Raw genomic sequence first — 4,771 nt, 5'->3', positions numbered from 1 at the left:
AATGTACTGAATGATTTATCTTTCCTATTGTCTTGCTATCCATGTGTGTTTAACATGGTATCAGAGCCACTTGTTTTTCTGTGGCCTGTTATGTGCATGTCAGTCCTGGCCCTCTGCCATATTCTTTTCCAGCGTTACTGACATGCTGCCGCTGCCTTATAACGCCTCTGTCATCTGCGCCCTCTGCCCTGTTGAATGTGCATTTTGGAAATCTGAATATGCGTTTTGGAAATCTGAATGTGCTTTTCGGAATACCTGATACTGTCCCTGTGAGCATGAACCTTTGAATGTATCGCTGCCCCTCTGACATACCGCCAACAAGGAATACCTGCCATTGAATGCATAGAAGCGTTTTTTTGAGGGCATACCAGAATCATTCGGTTCAAGCGTCGGCTTTTCTGCAACGCCCGGAAAAGTTTGATGGCCCTTGCGCTACCTTGTTTATGGCTCTGAAGTTCGTTATGCCAATCCTCACAGGTTTGAGGTTTAGTAAACACCGTTCTCTGTCCCAAATCCGAGCCTGTTCTGATATTTCATGAGCTTTTCTGCATGACCCCGCTCTTCGTCACTGGCATCCTTAAAGTACTTAGCAAAGCCTGGCAGAGCCACGTTGTCCCTATCAAAGTATGCAAAGAGAGCATGATAGACATATGAAACGTTGTACTCCACGTTGATTTGTTCATTCAATGCGCCTTCACAACCATCTGAGAACTTCTGCCTGGCCAAAGACTGAGAGAATGATTGAGAAACTTGCACAAGCTCAGTCTGGACTTCAGCAAAAGGCTCAAATACAACTCCAGTCAGAGCACTTGTCGTCCTCCCTTCACCGCCTACAGCTCGAATGGTATGAACAGAATGCTTGGCCCCGCTCTTAGACTTCATATAGGTTGCAGTCAGACCGACGCCGCATTTGTCTGCTGAAATACCTTTCTTGAAACAGCTGTGTTGTTGTTGCCTCCATGGAGACGAGACATCAGTAGCAGGAGAAACAACGGCAGGAGCTCTGAGAAGCATGGTTGCAGATTGAATCAATCGATTGAAACCCGAATCCGCCCAATCACAGGAATGCCCAAAAAACACTTTAATCCTTGGGGCACTTTCAGAAGGTGCGGGCACTAACCAAATTGTGAGAAACACGCGTAAACAACTGATGCAAATATGAGAATGCAGCATGTCAAATTGAAGTTGCTTCCGCCTGCTATATAGTGGCCGCCTCTTGTTCCCCCGTGTACCAGTGGCATCAACTATTCCGGAATTAGGGTTGGAATCATTCTACTTGAGGAAAAATATTCTGGTGGAAAGAGCCATGGGCGACCATCCCTTACACCACAGAGCAGCAAGTGGACGGTTCAGATTGATCAGCATGTGGAGAAGCCTGGCACCAGAAGTAGCATTTGACCGACGAGCTGTTTGAGACCCTATTAAATCTGGGTACTGCTCCTATTACCACTCTTCCTCCATTATCTTTGTTGCATCCACATTTATACACGTATTGCTACTGGAAGTCATGCGGGAGAATTAAAGATCTTTGATACAAACAGTGGAAATGTACTAGAAAGTCATTCTTGCCAACAGTCATCGATAACTTTGGTTCAATGTACATCACGTGAAACTAGAAGCTGGTCCCCTTGCGTGATAAACCAGTTTTAAGAGATCTCGTACTATTTTATTTTAATGGCTGTGCAATTTTCAGAGGCATATTGTTGAAGGTTTCTGCTGCCTCTCGAAGCCTGTTGGTGTTACACAATTTTTTAATGCGTTTCTCTGCACTGCAATTGGCATTGAATGTGTGGGATGAGTTTGGGATTCTTTTAAGAAGGCAATTGATATGCGCGATCCATCTCTATTTCCACTCCACTCATTGCTGCGCGATCTTATCTTTATCTCTAGTGACCCATTCGTGTATTGTTCGGTAGAGTGGTCTGGGTTAAACTTTGGCTGCCATGCGAAGAGTTTTGTTGTTGACAAAGAAAACCTATTGATTTTGTAAATTTAAAGGGAAGGAAGAAGCTTTTGTTCTGCTTGGGCTAATTTTCAGAGAGAGATTTGCTGAACTTTTGCATCCAGATATATTTTTTTTGTTTAGTAAAGATATCAAGAAATGACTCAAATTACTGAAATATTAGAGTTCTTAAAAACTCTCATACATTCCTCAGATCATGATACAGTAAGAATAAGCAAAGCTTCTCTTGTTGACATTAGAACCTGTTTGCATAATGTACAAGAAGATATTGAGTTTTTGCAGCTTGAGACAAAGCTACAGCAGGAAGAATTACAGCAGTGGAGTCATCATTCTGAACCTGTTTCTGTTCAGAAGATTGAAACAGACTCCCATAAACAGCAAGTCAATAATGTTACTGTTCATTCAAATAAAGCAACAATTGTAAATGCAGATGCAGAAACTCAGTCTGCACTTCCCAAGCCCATCATCAGACCTTGGGAACAGCTTGTCCACAACAAGCACAGAACTGGTCTTGGATATGACAAGGACTTGTCCTTTCATATTCCAGACTATGCCAAGCCCATTCAGTTTCAGAGTGCTGGATTCATTTATGACAGTTCACCTGCTCCTCATGACAGTTCAGCTTCAGCTGTTCCAGACTTTGCCCCTCTTCCACAACAACAAAAACAACAGATCGTGAAATGCCAACACTGTGACCGAGTTGGCCATCTGAAAGATCACTGTTTTGATCTTCATCCATGTGAGCATTGTCATAAAACTAGCCATTCTTCAAACAGATGCTTCAGAAACAAACGTCCTGCAAGAACAAAGATTCATCTTGGATGGATCGCTTCTTGGCAATGGGCATCAACAGCCAAGAAGATATTCCAAACACATGTCAGAACTTGTTCCAGAGTATTGAACAGTCTTGCAGTCGAGTTTCCTCCATCATCTCACCTTGTATCTGACAGGGGGGGAAATGATGGTCATCTACAAGCTTCAAAGCCACATCATGCGAGCCTGAGCCACAACCTGCCACACCAATTTCAGAGTTGTAGCCAGAGACAAAGATGCCTGAACATGCCTTCAGTTGGCAATCTGGGACACTTCCTCTAGCAGAAGACTCCAGCTTCTTGCCAGTTTTGGAAGAATTCCAGGAATTACAGAGTTGTTGGTCATCCTTAAACCATCACAGATTATGAACACTTCCTCTAGCAGAAGACTCCAGCTTCTTGCCAGTTTTGGAAGAGTTCCAGGAATTGCATTAAGCATTCCAGAGTTGTTGGTCATCCTTAAACCATCACAGATTGAGAACACTTCCTCTAGCAGAAAACTTCAATTTCTTGCCTGTTTTGGAAGAGTTCCGGGAACTGCACTAAGCATTCCAGTGTTGGTGGTCATCCTTAAACCACCGCCCTTTTTTACCAACATTTCATAGAGCACATTCAGCCTAGTGCTGCCATGCATTTTTTGCACATTTTGTATTACAACTCTTTTCTTGGACTCATACATAACCCTTCGGATTAAGGGGGGGAATGTTGGACACCTAATCCTAATGGGTTAGCGTGGAAGTTGAATGGACAAAGCAGTCCAAGAGACCTTGGGATCTGAATCCCAAGAGTCACAACATTGTATTATAAATGTACATCTCCTGTTAATAAAAATGTACTGAATGATTTATCTTTCCTATTGTCTTGCTATCCATGTGTGTTTAACAGTGGAGACCTAAAATAATTGTAGGTTTTGAAGAAAACCTCAGGAAATTTGTGTATTAGGGTTTGATGGATATTATGAGGTTAGGTTTTGAGAGAAACCTTGGTTTATGGAAAAGATATGAGATATAAAACCTAGCATGGTCAATGTGAAGATGCTCAAGCACTTATGACATATTTGATGAATCCCTAGATGGGATAGTATCTAGTAGGTCTGGTTGTTGATAAAGTTAATTGAAATAGTGAAGGAAATGTTGTCATATAGACAATAGACAGTGATGGCTCTTGAAGGTTGTTTCAAGAGGGAGAGGGTCACCTCTCATTGATGATAAGTTCTTTATGAGTTATGATACTTCTTTATGTTCTTACTTTTGTTTAGACTTATTGATCTGATTATTGTTTTGATCATTACTTCCTACATATATATTTGAGTATTTGGATGCTTCTAACCTCCTTGATGAGATGTGATAAGTGGATCCTTCTTGAGGATCATTTGAGATGCAAGAAAGATGGCTAGTATCGGAAAAGGTAAAGAGGCACCTGATGAAAAGGTGACAAAGTGCTACAAGCTGCCTATGTCAAATCAAAAGGTGCACATGTATTTGAATACTACAAGGTATGCATGGTATATTGTTTCAATGTTATGTTTTAGTTGTAATATTGGATGAAAATGTAAGCCCTAAGATATGATGAGTATATCTCCTCCTCAAATGGTTCATGCATGCATAGGAAAGTGATTTGGATTCATGGTTCTTATGATGAAATGGTGCACTTGATATTGAACAAGCATCTTACTTCTTAGACATGATGAATTTCTTGATTCTATGAAGCTACTTCTTTGATATATAGGTATACTTGATTATCAGCTAACATCTATTAGTTTGGATATCTTGATCCCATGAAGAAGGCTAGCACCTTGATACTAGTAGATGGTAACTCGATACTATTGATATTGTTAGTGAAAGTCATGGTAGCCATGACGATAGAAGTGTAACAATGAGATTGATATTTAGGATCTTTTGTTGAACATTGTTATGATTTGATGTGCTTAGTAATTATGGCATATGGTAAAATTGAATGCCCTGTCTTGATGGATTGAGTTATATGACAAATAAGT

At 40.9% G+C, this 4,771-nt stretch overlaps 1 pseudogene; it reads right to left on the bottom strand.

Moving 5' to 3' along the window:
* Window positions 1–486: 486 nt before the first annotated feature.
* Window positions 487–1,216, bottom strand: LOC149228533 (ferritin-2, chloroplastic pseudogene; annotated as a pseudogene).
* Window positions 1,217–4,771: the final 3,555 nt, after the last annotated feature.

Source organism: Pinus tabuliformis, chromosome J, assembly GCF_031772625.1.
Source record: "Pinus tabuliformis cultivar Carrire ecotype Pingquan chromosome J, CPIR1, whole genome shotgun sequence".
NCBI classification, from domain to species: domain Eukaryota; kingdom Viridiplantae; phylum Streptophyta; class Pinopsida; order Pinales; family Pinaceae; genus Pinus; species Pinus tabuliformis.
This window is presented reverse-complemented; position numbering and strand designations above follow the sequence as displayed.